Here is a 20,230-nt window from a genome sequence, read left to right as displayed (position 1 = left end):
TAGACAGGGATGGGCAACTTGGACATTGGCTACCAATATGGGGGGGGGGCTACAAAGGCAAGAGGCAAGAAATGATGGGCTTACAAGCTTTCAAGAGGCAGCCTAGATCCAGAGGGTGCGGAGGAAGGTAGAATCTCCACTGAGTAGTAGCCAATCTGTCTGGGTGGGACTGGTGAAAGGAGATGTGGATAGCACTTACGTGGTACAATAGTGAATAATTACTATCAGGATTAATTGTGAAGGTTGGAAATGTAAAGGTAGATGTTTTATAGCAAAAGAAGGGGAATGGTTGACTTTTCAGTTCAGGAGTGGAGGTCCCTGTAACCATCAAGGGATAAGAGTGGAGTGCAGAATGCTACCCAGAGAAACAGTGTAGCCAGAGATGGAGGCAGAGATGATTACGTGGAGAGATGGAGTGGCTGGGAAATCTAGACCCTGAAAGGGAGAGGGACTGTGTGCTGAGGACCAGCGGGCAGGCTTGCGGAGTATACCATTTGGTTGGTTGATGATGCATGGAGGGGAATGTAACCATGGAAATGTAATGATATATGATAGGATGAATGAAAAGCTAATATTCTCCCATGTAAACTATCACGTAATTCACAATAAAACATTTTTAAAAAATGAATAAGCATTCTCCTTTCATATGACAACCTATTTTAAAATATTCTCCTTGGAAGCACACTGTAGAATGTGTTTCCTACATTGGCCTATAGAATGATCTGAGTGACCTCTAAGATTCTATTTTTCTATGAACCACGTGTCACCATAAAAGGAACTACACTTTTTACTGAGTGTTATCCAGTTATCAAATACTCACAGTTAATATTTGCAATAACCCTGTAGAAAAATTGATATTCTTATTTCACTCATATAACTTAGAAAATTAGTCAGTAAAATGCTCATATGCATGTAACAACTAACTTATAGAGCAAAATTTTATGTGCACTTCAATACTCATAATTTTATAAAAGGGGTGGGGGCAAAAAAATTCATATATCAGAGAACACAATTAAACCCATTTTTATAGCACTATATTTCATGTTTAACCTCTAAGTTAATTAATGTTATTTTAAAGGTCAGCTCAAGAAGACAAAGTCAAATTATTATAACAAAATGTGCAAAGACCTGGAGTTAGAAAACCAAAAGAGAAGAACATGTTCAGCATTTCTCAAGCTAAGGGAAGTGAAGAAAAAATTCAAACCTCTACTTGTGGTATTGAAGGATTCTATGGGCAAAATATTGAATGATAGAGAAAGCATCACAAGAAGATGGAAGAAATACACAGAGTAACTGTACCAAAAGGAAATGGTTGATGTTTAACCATATCAAGAGGTAACATATGATCAAGAGTCAATGATACTGAAGGAAGAAGTCCAATGTGCACTGAAGGCATTGGCAAAGAACAAGGCATTGGGAAATGATGGAATCCAAATTGAAATCTTTCAATAAACTGATAAAGCACTGTAGGCACTCACTCATGTATGCCAAGAATTTTTTAAGACAACCACCTGGCCAACTAACTGGAAGAGATCTGTATTTGTGCCCATTCCAAAGGGAGGTGACCCATTGAAATACAGAAATCATCAGACAAGATCACTGATATCCCAAAGCATTCCTAAAGGTAATACAGAAACAGCTACATTGGCAGACAACTTCCAGAGATTTAAGCCATTTTCAGAAGAGGAAGTGGAATGAGGGATATCATTGCTGATTCAGATGGATCTTAGCTGAAAGAAGAGAATACCAGAAAAATTGTTACTTGTGCTTTATTGACTATTTAAAGGCTTTCAATTGTGTGAATCATGACAAGCTAAGGACAACATTGAGAAGTATGAGTATTCTGGAACACTTAATTGATCTCATGAGGAACCAGTGCATAGATCAAGAGGCAGTTGTTTGAATGGAACACGGGAACACCAAGTGGTTTAAAATTAGGAAAGGTGTGTGCCAGGGTTGTATCCTTTCACCATATTCAACCTGTCTGCTGAGAAAATAATCTGAGAAGCTGGATTATTTGAAAAAAGACATGACATCAGGATTGCAGGAAGACTCATTAAGAACCTGCGATCTGCAGATGATACAACCTTGCTTGTTGAAAGCCAAGAAGACTTAAAATACCGATGAAGACAGAAGACCACAGCCTTCAGTATGGATTGCATCTCAATGTAAAGAAAACGAACATCCTCACCACTGGACCAATAAAGAATAGCTATATAAATGGAGAAAAGATTGAAGTTTGCAAAAATTTCATTTTGCTCAGATCATCTATCAACACTCATGGAAGCAGCAATTAAGAAATCAAGATATATATTGCATTCAGCAAATCTGCTGCACAATACCTCTTTAAAGTGTTGAAGAGCAAGGATGTCAGTCAGGGACTAAGGTGCACCTGACCCAAGCCATGTTATTTTCAATAATCTCATATGCACGTGAAAGTTGGACAGTGAATAAGGAAGACCATAAAATTGATGCATTTGAGTTACAGTGTTGAAGGACAATATTGAAGGTAATATGGATGGCCAGAAGAACAAACAGATCTGTGTTGGAAGATGTACAGCCAGAGTGCTTCTTGGAAGCCAGGATGGCCAAACTTTGTCATACTTCAGACGCATTATCAGGAGGAATTAGTCCCTGGAGAAAGATATCATATTTGGTAAAGTAGAGGGTCAGAGAAAAAGAGGAAGATCCCCAACGAAATGGATTGTCACAGTGACTTCAGCAATGGGCGCAGACGTACAATGTTGTGAGGTTGGCCCAGTACTGGGCCATGTTTCCTTCTGTTATGTATAGGGTCGCTATGAGGTGGGGACACCTAATATCAACAGCAGCAACATTCATTCGAGCAATACTGGTATGCCACTGTAGAATAAAACACTGACCACAAGTCAGTTTGAGCCACAAAGTTGATGGTTCAAACCCACCAGATGATCCTCAGAAACCCTATACAGGGTTGCTATAAGTCAGAATTGACTCGATGGCACTTAACACAACACACATTTTCATATGAAAGCAGTTTTAGGAGTATATGATACACATTGGACAAGAAAATATTATGAATTTCTCGTCCATTCTTCTGTGACTGTTTTGATTCCACATCCAAATTCAGATTCCAAGTAACTTACATGTCTTTAAATTTCTCAGAGAAAATTTCAAACTTTATGAGACTAACTACTTGACTATTATCAGACAAGAATTGAGCATTTATTTTACAGTATTTTAATTTCAATTAAACCAGTACAATTGCTAAACAAAATAGGAACTATGATTTAGAAAAGAATGAAGCCAATATACGCATTTTGGTGGTGTTGTTGGATAAGCACTAGACTGCTAACTGCAAGGTCAGCAGTACAAACCCACTAACTACTCAGTGGGGTAAAAATGGGTCTTTTCTGCTTCAGTAAAAATCTACAACCTTGGAATCCTTGGCCACTACAGAATGGAATACGCTCATTGCTAGTGAACTCTGGTATTAAAGAAAATTGTTATTAAGCGCTGCTGAGTCTATTCTGACTCATAGCCATCCTTTTTTAGGGTTTTTGAGGAGTGGCTGGTGAATCTCAACTGTCAGTCTTATATTACCTTGTAGTCTAGTATTTTATCCCACATTGCCACACCAGGACTCCACTGAAAAGAGTAGCATCATGGAATTTGTGAACGTATTTTAAGATCAGTCAACTGCAGTGAGTTTGATTTGAATGTCAACTAACCTGGGATACTTTTGAGAGTAAAAGGAACATTAAAAAAAAGCAAAAATAATAAAATACTTGAGTGATTTAGACCAAAGTTGTTATTTGAATTAACCTATTAAAAAACAATTTTCAAATTTAAAATTATTTCTTAAAAGTAAAAATATATTCCTAAATATTTAAGCAACATTAAAACACATCTTAATAGTGAATGCTCAAACATTCAAAAGTAATATAAACAGATAGTAATTCTGTATGATTAATCATATACAATAATTAGTTCCTAGACTTTATGCATTCTCATACTATGTTGCATATTTTTCTGAAAAAAAGTTTTTATAGTTTTATATTTTTTCATTAAATTTCCATCATTGTTTATCAGAGGTATAGTTTGTTTAACGAATTTAATATTAGTCCAAATTTTAAGTATTTTTTTATTTACCATAATTTGTCATTGAGAATTCATTCAGTAAATGCAAATGTGATTTTCCTAAATGGAGATTACTCTTGATTCTATTTTATTTAGGCATGGAAATGTGTATTTTAACATAGATATTTTCCATTATTTACTCTTTTTGAATACAATTCTTTAATAATATTTCCATGAAATAAAACTTATCAAATACTTTTTATCATTATTTTTGCTGTTGTTAAGTGCCATTTAGTCTATTCTGACTCATAAGCACCCTGTGTAGGGTGTGAGAAATGACTGTTGAGTTTGAACTGTGGACCTTTTGGCTCAAACCAACCTTGCAGACCAGTATTTATCCTACAATGCCACAACAGGAGGTATTCTGAATGTTATGCCCAATTTCGTTGTTGTTGTTATGTGCTGTGGAGTCGGTTTCGACTCCTAGTGACCCTGTACAGGGTTTCTGAGGCTGTAATCTTTACAGGACCAGAAAGCCTCATCTTTCTCCCATGGAACAGCTGGTAGTTTCAAATGCTGACCTGGCAGCTTACAGCCCAATTCGTAACCACTACGTTACCAGAGCTCCAAATCTTAGATGCTACTAAATCACAGACATGTTAATCTATTTTTATGTCAACCTGGAATATAAATGATTCCAATTTAAAATAGACAATACAATCCATTACCATAGACAAATATATTTTAAGGGAAGATATACGTTTTCAGAATTATGTCTTATACACTATTTGAGTTCTCATCGGGTTTACTGACAAGCTCTTTTCTGATTTTAGAAGACTGGATTCTAATGAATCCAGTTTACAAACATTTTTGCTAAATAATAATTACAGTTCACTTAACTGTCACATGAGTCTTGGTGTAACTACGGACGAGAAGCACTGGAAGACCAAATGCAAAGTTGGCACTTCAAATCCACCAGCTGCTCCTTGAAATCCCTATATACAGTTGCTATGAGTCAGAACTGACTTAATGACACTTAAGAACAACAACAAGAAGGTTTTATATGCTTAAGTTTTTTGGTGTTCTAGTATTGCATTGGGCAAATCTGCTTCACAAGACCTTTTTTAAGCGTTGAAGTGCAGGGATGTCAGCTTGAGGACTAAGGCGCTCCTGATTCAAGTCATCGTATTTTCAATAACCTCATATGCATGTGAGATAAATAAGGAAAAATGTAGAAGAATTGATGCTTTTGAGTTATGGTATTGGAGGAGAATATTGAAAGTGTCATGGGCTGCCAAAAGAACCAACACATCTGAGTTGGAAGAAGTGCAGCCAGAGTGCTCCTTAATGGCCAAGATGGCCAAACTTTGTCTGTCATACTATGGACATATTGTGAGAAGGGGCCAGTCACTGGAGAAGGATATCATGTTTGGTAACGTGGAAGGTCAGATAAAAAGAGGAAGACCCCCAATGAGATGGATTGGCTAAGTGGCAGCATCAATGGGCTCAAGAATGGCAATGATAGTGAGGTTGGACCAGGATCAGGCAGTGTTTCGTTCTGCTGAGCATAAGGCCGCTACGAGTCGGTACCGACTGGATGGCGCCTAACAATAAGTCATTGAAAGTGTGGTAGCTCCATAGGATAAGCCCTGGACTGCAAACTACAAGTTTGGTGGCTCAAGCCTACCATCTGCTCTGGGGGAAAAGAGATTTCTGCTCCTGCAAAGATTTAAAACCTTGGATACACTATATAGAGTTTCCATGAGTTAGATCCAACTCAAAGGCACTTAAGTCATTGAAAAGAGTTCTGGTGTAGCACTGTAAGATAAACACTGGACTTCTAACTATAGGTCAGTCATTCAAACATTTTTGGAAATCCTAAACATTCAAACATTCTTGGAAATCCTAAACATAGTCACAATGAGTCAGAACAGACTTGATGGCAATGAACAAGAACAATAGTCATTGCAAAGACCCAAACATATGTCAGACAAGACTCTAAAATATGCTCCTGAATGTAGAATGGCTAAAGGGAAAGGAAGAAATGATGAAGTACCACAGGTGAACATAAGATTTCAAAAGGCAGCTCTAGCAGACAAATTATTATAATGAAATTGGCATAGATCTGGAGTTAGAGCATTAAAAAGATACAACATGCTCCATGGTTTCCAAGATGAAAAAGAAAATTTCCAGTCTCAAATTATAATATTGAAGGATCCTATGGGCAAAATATTGAATGGGACAGGAAATATCAAAATAGATGGAAGGAATATGCAATGTTCCTGTACCAAAAACAATTAGTAGATATTCAATCACTTCATGAGATAGCATATAATCAAAGACCAATAAAGGAAGAACTTCAAGTTGAAGTGAGGTTACTAGTAAAAAACAAGGTTCCAAGAATCTATGGAACACAAATGGAGGTGTCTCAATAAACTGTGCCAAGAGATTCGGAAGACAGCCACCTTGTCAATAGATTAGAAGAGATCCATATTTGTACCTACTGCAGAGTAATGTGGCCCAATGGGATGTAGATATTATCTAACTGTATCATTAAAATCACACACAAGTAAAATTTTACTGATGATAATTCAAAATATATTGCAACAAAACATTAACATGGAACTGCCAGAAATTCTAGTTGAATTTAGAAGAGGACATTGAGTAAAGGATATCATTGCTGATATCTGATGAATCCTGGTAGAAATCCAAGAAAACCAAAAAGACATTTGACTGTTTAGAAAATATAATAAATTATGGGTAACATTGCCAATATTTGAAATTCCAGAACTTTTCATTGTGATCTTGTACGAATGGTGCGTCAAGAGGCATTCATTCATATAACAAGAGAATACTTCCTGGCTTGAAGTCATAAAAGGTGAGCATAAGGGTTGTATCTTTCGACCATATATATACAATGCTGAGAAAATATTTCAGTTTGTATGCTGATAAGCTGGACTATTTGAAATAGTACAGCTTATATTTGAAGGAAGACTCATTAATAACACATTATATGCAAATGGCACAACCTTGCTTGTTGACAGCAAAATGGAATTGATGGACTTATTTGTGAAGATCAAAGACTACATACAGTCTTTGATATGGATTACATCTCAACATAAAGAAAACAAAAATTCTCATGCTGAAATAACACACATCATAATTCTTGAAGTTACCAAGAATTTCATTTTACTTGAGTCCACAGTCAATACCTGTGGAAGTAACAGTCAGGAAATAAAACAATGTATTACACATTGGGCAAATCTGTTGCAGAAGATCTTTTTAATATGTTAAAAAGCATAGATGTCTCTTTGAAAACTAAGGTACACTTAATCCAAGCCTTGGTATTTTCAATCACCGCGTATACACAGGAGTGTTGGACAATGGGTAAGGAAGGCTGAAGAATAACTGCTGCCTTTGAGTTATGGTGTTGGGGAAGAATATCAAATATACTGTGGGATGCCAGAAGAATGAACCTATGTGTCTTGGAAGAAGGACAATCGGAATGCTTCTTAGAAGTAAGAATTATAAGACTTCTTTTTCCATACATTGGACATGTTATCAGGAAGGACATAGTCCTAGAAACATGATATCAGATTTAGTAGAGTAGAAGATTAGCAAAAAAGTAGAGAACCCTCAACGAAATAGAGTGACATGGTGGTGGCTGCAACAATGGGGTTAATAATAGGAACAATTGTGACAATGGCATGTTGTTGTTGTTGGTTGTTGTTGTTGTGATGTGCCATGGAGTCAGTTCCAACTCATAGCAACCCTGTACAGGGTTTCTGAGGCTGTAAATCTTTACGGGAGCAGAAAGCCTCATCTTTCTCCCATGGAACAGCTGGTAAGTTTTGAACTGCTGACCGTGAGGTTCACAGCCCAATTCATAACCATTATGCTACCAGAGCTCTTTTTGGTTGCTGGTAAGTACCATCAAATCAGTTCCAACTCATTGCGACCCTGTAATAGGGTCTTTAAATAGTAGCTGGTGGATTTGAACCATTGATCTTGGGGTTAGAAGTCCAATACTTATCCTATAACACCACATCAGGACTCTGAGAATGGCATAGGACCAGGCACTGTTTCTTTCTGTTGAATGAGTTGCTATGAGTTAGAACCCATTTTACAGCATCTAATAACAACAATGAAATATCAGTGAACACATTTGATTCAATACTTGTAACTAATTTTCAACTAAAATTAAAAGCATTCATTTGCAAAAAGCTTTCCAAATTACAGAGCATACTTATATTGATTTACAAAAGAATTCTTCGAAGGTTCAAACTTTTCTAAATTCTAAAATTCAATTGATAACAGGCAGTAGGGAGAGCAAGTACATATTACTCTGCTGCAGATATTTATTCAACATCTGCTTTGTCTAAAATATTCTGTAGTTCTGATATTTCAACTGTGAATATGTATCATTAAAACCTCAGGTTCTTTTGTGATTATTAGTATATTACAATTTCTGTGACACAATTGTTCTTTCTTAATATGATTACATTGTTTTTAGCATGACATCCTCATCAAAATTTTCATTTCTACTATCGTAAAATTGATTTATATTTCATGTTGAACTTTTAACTGAATTTATTATAACATTCAGAGTAATTGCAGATGTTTCTCCTCCAAGAGCATGAACTCCTAAACTTTTTTGTATTTCATAAATTAGATTTAAAAATAAATTAATATTGAAATTAATTTTTATCCAAAGCATTTGATAATCTTGATCTAAAACTGCCATCAATTAACTGTTTGCAAAATTGTTCTTGTACTAATGAAGCCAGCACTTAAAATCATCACTTTGCTTTTTTGCATGATTACAGGAAAGCTTGACACTGAAAATTAGAAACATTCATTTGGCAGAACAGCAATTTGATATAAATGAACACTCATGCATCACTGAGTGGTGTGTAAACACATTTTCTGCATCACATGTGCTCAGTTATTAAGTTTATACATGGTTGTCTGAAAAGGTCTACTTATTCTTGAAGTAGGTACTGATGCTTTTTAAGCAGATTTGTTTTCTGAGTTTCATATGATCACTGTTATTGCTACAATCCCTAAACACACACACACACACACACACACACACACAAGTTGCCATCATGTGAATTCCTACTTAATGTAACTCCATGCATTTCAGCCTAGTACTGTGTTCCATACAATTTTCAATGACTGTAATTTCTGAGTAATCAACTGGCAGCCCAGCCGTTATTATGGAGAGAAAATGCCACGTCTAAAAATATTTTGTAGATATCATATTATCAGTATTAATGAAAAATATAATTTTGTGCCTAAACTTGAAGTTTTTCATCAGTTACTATTGCTAAAAGCATTGTAAAATAAAAAATTTTCAAAAATTGGAATTAATAAAAATTTTAGGGTTATACTATACAATATACTGTAAAAAGAGTATGTAGGCCATTTTCTGTTAAGTTCCACTTTAAGACTGCTCTACCTTCATGTTCCACACGTTTCACATGTACCTAATCATCCATCAAGTTTTTTCATAATGCCAATGTTTTCAGAATGACTTGGCCTCTGGAACTTAACCATGTTGATACATGAAGAATGTATATAATTAGAATAGGCCAGATTTGGTCTTGAAAGTAAAAAAACAGATCTGTGAGCTGATATCATTACAAGAATGGCTCAAATTTGCAGATGGAAACAAAGTTAACTTGGGGAGATGGCTAATTGACCTTAGGAATGCTGTCATTTTGAACTAAATATACTTCTTTACATTGGATAGCAATTTCTTTTAAGTTATGTCAGGCAGGGAAGAGTAAAGAAAGAATCATAGAAATAACTATCAACAAGTCCAGGAAAGGGACAAGTCTTAGCCTGAAAACTGAGAACTCCGCTTCCTCATTTGTACCTTACAACAAAAGCCTCCTGGGTGGATTTTTCACCCAGTCTTTTCTTTATTAAGTGGTGTTAAAGAGCTTAGACACTTTTGATAAATACCTCTTTAATTGAAAATACTCTGTCAAGGGTATGAGAAGAAAAACCCTTCATGTTACAGGTCCAGTCTACTTCTTGTTTTCTTCTCAACATGCTACAGACTCCACTCAAGACATTCTTTATCGTCTCTCCATGGAATATGTTTCTTTAGAATGTTCTAGCCCTTGTTACATTTCCACTCTGGCTATCCAAACTCTTGTCAATTTAGGTTTGTGCTTTATAGGATAATCCTTAGAATGCTGCTTATTTCGACCATGCCAGTAACATTACAACAATATACATGAGTTTAGTTTTTTCCCATATGTTACTGATAAAGCTTACAAGCATTGGGCAAAATTTTGCCTATTGTCTTCCTTAAATTATTGTAATAATTAAAATAAAAATATAGCTATTATACTACAAGGAGTCCTGGTGTGGCACTGTGGGTTAATGCGCCAGACTGCAAAGCCATTTGAACTGCAAGGTTGGTGGTTCAAGCTCATCAGCTGCTCCTCAAAAACCCTATACAGGGTCACTATGGGTCAGAACTGACTCGACAGCGCTAAACAACAACAACCAACATTATAGTACAAGAATGGTATTGCTATGGATACAATACAAATAGTATGTTTGATGTTGTTGTTAGAGGCCATCAAGTCAGTTCCAACTCATAGCAATCGTATGCACAGCAGAATGAAACACTGCCTGGTCTTGCACCATTCTCACCCTTGTCATTATGCCTAAGCCCATTGTTACTACCACTGTTCCTATCCATCTTGTTATGGGCCTTCCTCTTTTTCACTGACCCTCCACTTTACCAACATGATGATCTTCACTAAAGACTGGTTCCTCCTGATGATATGTCCAAAGTATGAGAGATGAAGTCTTGTCTTCCTGGCTTCTAAGGAGCATTCTGCCTGTATTCTTCCAAAACAGATGTGTTTGTTCTTCTGGAAGTCCATGGTACTTTTAATATTTTTCTCTAACACTATTACTCAAATGCATCAATTCTTCTACAGTTTTTCTTATTAATTGCCCAACTTTCACATGCATATGAAGCTACTGAAAATGCCAAGGCTTGGGTCAGGCATAGCTTATTCCTCAAACTGACATCTTTGCTCTTGAACACTTTAAAGAAGTCATGTGTAGCAGATTTGCCTAATGGGATACTTCGTTTGCTTTCTTGACTGCTGCTTCCATGAGTGTTGATAGTGAAACCAAGCATAAAGAAGTCTTCAATTACTTCAATCTTTTCTCAATTTGTTATGTTATTTATTGGTTCAGTTATAAGGCTTTTGTCTTCTTTACATTGGGGTGCAAACAATACTGAAGACTGTGATTTTCTATCTTTATCAGTAAGTATTTTAAGTCTTCTTGACTTTTCATCAAAGAAGGTTGTATTGGGCAGGCTTTCAGTGTATATCCTTTGGTTGATTGATGATGCATGAAGGGGATTATAACCATGGCAATAAAATGATATATGACAGGATGAATGTAAGCCTACTGTTCTCCCATATAAACGATCACATAACTCACAATAAACATTTAAAAAAAAAAAAGAAGGTTGTATTATTGGCATATCACATCTTGTTACTGAGTCTTTCTCCAATCCTGCTGCCATATGCTTCTTCACATAATCCAGTTTTGATTATTTGCTCAGCATACAGATTGAATAAGTATGGTGTAATAATGCAACCCTGATGCACAACTTTCCTGATTTTAAACCATTCAGTGTCTCCTTCTGTTTGAACAACTGTCTCATGATCTATGTATAGGTTGTACAGGAACACAATTAAGTACTCTGGAATTCCCAGTCTTTGCAGTGTTAACCATAGTATTTTATGATCCAAACAGTTGAATACCTTTGTATAGATAAAACACAAGTAAACATCTTTCTGATCTTTGCTGATTTTAGGAAAGATTCATCTGATGTTAGCAAGGATACCCTCATTCTATGTCCTCCTCTGAATCTGGCTTGAATTTCTGGAAGCTCTCTATTGACATACTGCTGTAACTTTTAAAAAATTACCTCCAGTAAAAGTGTATTTGCATGTGACATTAATGATATTGCTATGTAATTTCCACATTCTGTTGGGTTACTCTCTTTAGAATCTGCACAAATACAGATATCTTTCAGTCAGTTGACCAGGTAGCTCTCTTGCAAATTTCTTGGCATAGATGAATGAGTGTTTCCAGTACTGCATCAGTTTGTTCAAAATCTTAATTGGTATTCAGTTAACTCTAGGAATCTGATTTTATATTAATACCTTTAGCACAGTCTGGATTTCTTGCCTCAATACCTTCAATTTTGTATCATTTACTTCCTCCTTAAATGGTTGACTGTTAACCAGTTCCTTTTAATACAGTGACTCTGCATATTCCTTCCATCTTCTTTTGGTATTTTCTGAATTATTCAATATTTTGCTCATAGAATCCTCAATATTACAAGTTGAGACTTGAGTTTTTTTTTTCTATTGTTCTTTCAGCTTGAGAAATGCTGAGTGTGCTTTTCCCATTTGGTTTTCAACTCCAGGTCTTTGTGCATTTTATTATATAATACTTTGTCTTTTTGAGCCACTCTTTGAAGTTTTCTGCTAAGCTTTTTTACTTCATCATTTCTTATACCCACTTCAACTATTCTATGTTCAAAAGCAAGTTTCAAAGTCGCTTCCAAAATCCACTTTGCTCTTTGCTTTCTGTCCTGTCTTTTAAATGAACTTTTGCTTTCATTATATATCATGTTCCTGATGTCATCCCACAACTCCCCTGGTCTTTGGTCATTAGAGTTCAGTGCATCAAATCTGTTCTTGAAATGCAGACGGAATATACTCAAGTTCACGTTTTAGCTCTTGGGGACTTGTTTTAATTTTCTTCTACTTTAGTCTGAACTTGCATATGATATAGCCATTGATGGTCTGTTCCACAATTGGCCCCTGGAGATGTTTCAGCAGATGATACTAAGATTTCCATCATCTCTTCCCACATATGTAGTCAATTTGATTTATGTGTATTCCATCTGAATTTAAAACATTTAAACCATTTTTAAAAGCCATTTATGTTTAAAAATGGTAAATGCCATGAAGAAGTCATTGGTCTTATAAAATTCTATCATGAGATTCCCAGTGTTATTTCTATCATCAACACATTTCCATGTACATATTCCTCCTTTTTGTTACCAATTTTCATGTTCCAATCACTAGAAATTAGCAAAGCCATCTTAAGTGCATATTTGGTAAATTTCAGACTGAACCAGTTGGTGGTATTTATTGTTGTTAAGTGCCTGTCAAGTTGATTCCAACTCATAGCGACCCTGTATAGGGTTTCTGAGGAGTGGCTGGTGGGTCTGAACTGTTAATCTTTCCATTAGCAGTCCTTGGTGTGGCACTGTAGGATAAGCACCAGACTGTTAATCAGAAGGTACGTTGTTCAAATCCACTGGCCATTCTTCAGAAACCTGGAATAGTTGCTATGAGTTGGAACCAACTTGTCAGCACTTGGCAACAACGTATCCTACAGCACCACAATATGATGTTGAAAGAATTTTTCAATTTATTCATCTCTGGCTTTGATGGTTGATATATAATTTGAATAATAGTTATATTAAGTGATATTCCTTTTAGGTGTATAGATATTAACCTATCACAAACAATACTGTATTTCAACACAGACCTTGAATTGTTCTTTTTGATAATTAATGCAATTCCATTTATCTTTGATCTGTCATTCCCAGCATAGTAAGCCATAGATTGCCAGATTAAAAAGGCCAATACCTGTTGATTTTCAACTAGTTCTTAGGAAATTAGTCTTTGTGTTCCTAGTAAACTAGATTAACTTTTTCTATGATTATTTTTATAACTATGGAAAGGGAAATCTCAGGATTATTGTTTTCTTCCCTTTTTTCTTCCTTTCCTGGGTGCCTTTGTTGAGATAAGCATTGGTATCTTTGCATGGAGGAAACTTTAGACTATACGTATCTATCTACATACATGGCCAGGAGGAGAGTTTGACAAAATGTGTCCATGATGGGACCTAGCAAAAGAATGGCCCTTTGAGAATTTCCTTCTGTTCTTAGATTTAGAGTAAATTCTATCTAAAGCTTTCTCTGTGGTCTGTCCTATAGTCTTCTTTTATGTGTTGATGTTGTTGTTAATTATCACTGACTTGGATCCAACTCACAGCGTTCCTATATCACATTTAGGAGGTTATTAACCTTTGCAGGAGCAGAAAGCCTTATCTTTTTCCCAGGGAGAGGCTGGTGGGCTCAAACTGTGAACCTTGTAGTTAGCATTCCAGTGCTTCCTGCAGAGCCACGATGATCCCTTCACTTAGGTAACAAACCCAAATCAAATCTACTGCCATGACGTCAATTCCAATTCAAAGCTATTCCATATAGGGTTTCTGAGACTGTGAATCTTTACAGGACAGAGTCCCATGTTTCTCTGATGGAGATGCTGGAGGGTTTGTACCAATGACATTGTGGTTAGCAGTCCAGTGCTTATTCCACATTGCCACCTTCCTTAAGATAAAGAAGGATGATACAATTTTCAGAAGACAAACTTTGTACTATCTTAGATATATGAGTGTGAATACAAATCTTAGGTGTTGTGCCACAAAGGGAGAGGGCAAAACAATCATATGGTTGGGCTAGAGAACACTTGAAGTGAGGCTCTATGTAGGCACTTGTGGATATTTTCGTATATAATTGTTGTTGTTAGGTGCCATCGAGTCAGAACCGACTCACAGCGACCCCATGCACAGCAGAACGAAACAATGTCCGATCCTGGGCCAAATTCACTACCGCTGCCACACTTGATGCCATCAATGATGCCACCTGGCTGATCCATCTCGTTGGGGGTCTTCCTCTTTTTCGCTGACCCTCCATCTTACCCAGCATGACATCCTTCTCCAGTGACTGTTCCCTCCTGACAATATTTCCTAAGTATGAGAGACGAAGCTTAGCCATCCTGGCCTCCAAGGAGCACTACAGCTGTACTTCTTCCGAAACAGATCTATTGGTTCTTTTGGCATAAAAAAAGAACCACATAAATCAACAGAGGCATTACACATATATGTGTGTATGTAATGCCTTTGTTCATTTATCTTTCACCAGAAATAGGTGAAATATAAATCTAATAAAGGCATATATATGTCTTTTTAAATTTAAAATTTTACTTTCTTTTTCATTTTTTTTGCAATACCCAGTACCTCCAGAACAATGCTGAATAACAGTGGGAAGAGCAGGCATTTCTAGAAGTTTCCCTTCAGCTAAACAACCTGTCGTTCTATTTGTATAAATAGGTCCCAGGATTCAGAAAGCTTTGTCAGACTAGATCATCAATCAGATGAATTATTGGCTGGAGCAAAACCTGGGGGAGTTGTGTTGCCAGGAAGCTGCCACTGGGCAGGAAGTTGGACCCTGCTTGTGGTGTCCTAAATCCAATTTAGCTACAAGGTTCATGGCTGGATGGGGCTCAGGTGGGGCACTGAGTCCTTAATTCCAAAAGGCCAGTAGGTGGGGCGCCACTGCTGCACTCAAAAGCCTATCTCATCTGTGTAAGCTTTAACCCTTAGGATTTATACCTGCTTTCATTTTATAAATTGAGATGTTCATAGAGGTTTTATTATTTTAGTTTTAACATGATTAATAATAATACTAAATACTTTAAATGCTAAAGCAAATATATTTGCTATGGTTGTTAAGTACCATCGAGTCTGTTCTCACTTATAGTGATATATTCTCCCAGAATGAATCATGATATATTATGCATTGTACACAATTATAAACTTGCTAAAATTTTGTTTAGTATTTTTGCTCCTACGTTCATCAGGGACATTGAACTGATACTTTATTTATTTATTTATTTTGTAATAGACATGTGCTAGGAACCCTGATGTGGTGCTGTGGTTAATGCGCTGGACTGCAAAGTTGGTTTGAAACACAAGGTAGGTGGTTCAAGCTCACCAGCAGCTCCTCAGAAACCTTATACAGGGTCGCATGGGTCAAAACCAACTCAACGGCACTTAACAAAAACAACAGTTTTTTAAATGTGTTTTTCAGCTTTTGATATAAGAGTAATGGTATTAGTTTTTAAGAAGCATTAAGAAGTTATAATTCTGATTCTATTTCCTGGGAGAAGATTTTTTTATCTTTATCTGTCTGTTAGATTTACCCAGTGGAGTCATTCTGTTCTGAGGTTTTCCTTCTAGATAGGCTTTTGGTATAAAATCAATTTCTTTAGCAGATGTAGGGCTATTCAGTGTTATCTGTTTCTTCTTGAGTAAACATTAGCTCCTGAGCTTTGCTAGCTTGTGGTGTCTTTTAATGCATTTGTCCATTTTGTGTTGTCAAATTTATTGGCATGAAGTTGTCAATAATATTTCCTTAATATCCTTTTAATATTTATGGAGTCTATATTGTTGTTCCTTCTCTCACAACTGATATTAATAATCAGGTCGTTTTTCTTTTTATCCAGATTGGATAGAGCCCTATCAATTTTAGTTATTTTCTCAAAGAATCAGCTCTTGGTTGCTCTAATTTTCTTTATTGTTCTTTTGTTTCTTTTCTATTCCATCAATTTGTCCTTTTTATCCATTGGTTTATGACATTCATTACTTTTTTTCTTCTGCTTACTTTGCACTTTATATATTTTTATAGCTCCAATTTTTTGGTGTTTTTTTAATGTTTTATTTTGAAATATGTGATAGTTTATATGGGAGAACATTAGTTTTACATTCATCCTGTTGTATATCATTTCATTACCATGGTTACAATCCCCTCCATGCATCATCAACTAACCACAGGGTATACCCTGCAAGCCTGCCCCCCGGTCGTCAGCACACAGCCCCTCTCCCTCTCTGGGTCTAAAGTTCCCAGCTGCTCCATCTCTCCATGTCATCGTCTCTGCCTCCATCTCTGGCATCACTGCTTCTCTGGGTAGGGTCCCGCTCTCCACTCTTCTCCCTTGATGGTCCCAGGGACCTCTGTTCCTAGACTGCAAAGTTGATCACTCCCATCCTTGCTACAAAATGTCTATCTTTACATTTTCAACCCTCACAATCAGTCCTGATAACAGTTATTCACTATTGTATCACAAGAGACCTATCTGTATTTCCTTTCATCAGGCCCACCTAGACAGATTGGATACTACTCAGTGGAGATTCTACCATCTTCCACGCCCCCCGGATCTAGATTCCCTCTTGAAAGCTTGTAAACCAGTCACTTCTTGCCTTTGTAGCCCCCCCACCCCCCATTTTGGATAGCCAATGTGCAAGTTGCCCATCCCTGTCTACTCTGTGTATGGAGGGGGTGGGAATGATCCTTGCTGTAAAGACTTGTTCCCTTTTTTGAACTACTGCATCCATACATTTATGTCAAGTTAATCAAATTGTATCAGATTACTCTTTTTTTCCTCTTCTTTCTTCTTCTAGTCGAGCTCTGGTCATCCAGTCATTGAAGCCAGGTCAAGTGGGTATTACCTGCAAGTGCGTGTGTTCTTATGCATATGCCCTTTCTTCTTATCAGCTGGATGCTTCACTCTCCACACCAGTCTTCTGTGGCTATGTCACTGATTCTGGGTCCAAGAGTCTCCAGGTCTTGCCACAATGCTGGCCAACCAGGTCTCCACCCAGGTTCAGAGGAGTCAACTGAGTGTTGTAGGGCTTAGCTCTCAGCTTCATTGCTGTTTTTCCCTCACTTCCCCTTATAAGTGATGAAAGTGGTCACTAATCAGATCATGTAGTACTATTGAGTCTTAGTGTTAGAAGGACGTTTGCTCTGAGGGGACCCTACCACTTGCCTTGATATCTCCTGGACGAGCAACTTGCTTGTTCTTGTAGTAATCAGTCGGTCTGCCTATATTCTTTTCTATTTTCTTGTAGGTCTTTCTTTTCTTCTTTTTAATGTTTTATTGTGAATTGTGTGATAGTCTACATGGGAGAACATCAGCTTTACATTCATCCCATTATCCATCATTTCATTGGCATAGTTACCATCATGTCCATGCATCCTCACCCAACCAAGAAGTGTACCATGTAAGCCTGCACCCCACCACCACCACCACCACCACCACCACAGTCCTCAGCCCCTTTCCATCTCCTGATTCCGAGTCCCCAGCCACACCATCTCTTGACATCGTCTTCTCTGCCTCCATCTCAGGCCTCACCGCCTCTCTGGGTAGGATTCTGCTCTTCGCTCTTCTCCATCGATGGTCCCAGGGTCCTCCACTCCTAGACTGCTAAGTTAATCACTCCCCTCTTTGCTACAAAATGTCCATCTTTAGATTTCCAACCCTCACAATCAGTCCTGATAACAATTATTCACCGCTGCATCACAAGAGACCCATCTATATTTCGTTTCATCAGCCCTTCCTGGACAGGCTGGACACTATTCACTGGAGACTCTACTTCCTCCACGCCCTCTGGATCTAGGTTCCCTCTTGAAAGCTTATAAGCCAGTCACTTCTTGCCTTTGTATCCCTCTCCCCATTTTGGGTAGCCAATGTCCAAGTTGCCCATCCCTGTCTCCCCTTTGTGTGGAGGGGTGGGAATAGTTCTTGAAGCAGGGATTTGTTTCCTTTTTTGAGCTACTGTATTCATAGGTGTAGGTCCTGTTTATCGAATTGTATCAGATGATGCTTCTTTCCCTCTTCTTTCTTCTTCGGGTTGAGCTCTGTTTATCCAGTCATTGAAGTCCAGTCAAATGGGTATCATCTGCAAGTGTGTGTGTTCTTATGTCTTCTCGGCCTCTTTTTATCAGCTGGCTGCCCCGCTCTCCACTCTAGACCTCTGTGGCTATGTCACTGACCCTGAGCCCATGAGTCCCCAGATGTTGCCTCGCTATTGGCCAACCAGGTCTCCACACGGGTTCACAGAATAGTTTGCTGAACGATGTAGGGCTTAGCTTGCCACTTCATTGATGTTCTTTGGTTACTTCCCCTTCTGGGTGACGTGCGTGGTTGTCAGTCAAAGCATATATTTCCCTTGCATCTTAGTCTTGGAAGAGAATTTGCACTGAGAGGATCCGATCACTTGCCTTGATGTCTCCTGGGCAAGCCACCTGTATGTTCTTGTGGCAATAGTCAGACTACCTTTATTGTTTTGTATTTTTCCTGAAGGTCCTTCTTTCAAGAAGTGTCTTCTGGTTTTCTAGCTGCTCCCGGCTGGTCTGCTTGTCCTTTCAAGTGGAAAATTTCCCATCTCTGAAGGTCTGATTGTGGTTCAGGCTTCCACCTATACTCCCATGTAATGCAGAGGCTCCTCAGTAAACCTCCTTCACTGGACACATTGTAGCCCCATTTTAGGTATTCTAATCAGTTATAGGCAGAAGACGGGCTTACAAGCTTTCCATGTTGATATTTCTGGTTATTCCTTTCTCTCCCTCTCCAGTGTCTGTTTTATAATGTATTGCAAGGAAAACCATGATTCAAAATGCAGCCAAGTATCTTAACGTTATTCCCCGCTTTTCCCCATTCCATCCATGTCCCAGTCTCTGTATTCCAGAGAAATGTTGTTCCAAAGCTGTGCCTACATCATTTTTTACCTCTGTCCCATTTAGCCCATTTATACCTGTCTATTTGTTCTCCCATCTGCTTTGTTCTTCAATTCCCCTCTCCCTACTTGTATATTGCCCTCCCTACCCAATACCCAAATTTTCTTGTGTCTATTCCCTGCCCTGTGCTCCACCTTCCCCTCCCACCCCTATCCCTACCCCTACACCCTAGCAACCCACAAATAATCCACTTTAGTGGATTAGTATGGGCTCTTTTTCTTAGTCTTTTACAGTAGTGGTCCTATGAAGTATTTTTCCTTTTGTGACTAATTTCGCTCAACATAATGTCCTTACAGTTCATCCATGTGAGGAAGTGGCATGCAGCTTCCTTGTTATTTTTCAAGGTAGCATAATACTCCATTGTGTGTATGTTCCACAGCTTGTTTATCCATTCTTCAGTTGATGGGCACTTTGGCTGACTCCATCTTTTGGCTATTGTAAATAGTGTTGCTATGAACATTGGTGTGCTCATATCTTCCCGTGTTGTGGCTCATCTGTCTTGTGGAATTGCTGGATCGAATGGTATTTCTATTTTCAACCTTCTGAGGAAGCGCCATATTGCTTTCCAGAGAGGTTGAACCATTTTGCAGTCCCACCAGCAATGCAGGAGTGTCCCAGTCTCTCTACATCTCCAACAGTATTTATTGTCCTCAACTTTTTAAATCTTTGTTGTTATTG

Source organism: Chrysochloris asiatica, unplaced genomic scaffold, assembly GCF_000296735.1.
Source record: "Chrysochloris asiatica unplaced genomic scaffold, ChrAsi1.0 scaffold00016, whole genome shotgun sequence".
Classification (NCBI taxonomy): domain Eukaryota; kingdom Metazoa; phylum Chordata; class Mammalia; order Afrosoricida; family Chrysochloridae; genus Chrysochloris; species Chrysochloris asiatica.
The sequence above is the reverse complement of the archived record's forward strand: the minus strand, read 5'-3'. Positions refer to the sequence as shown.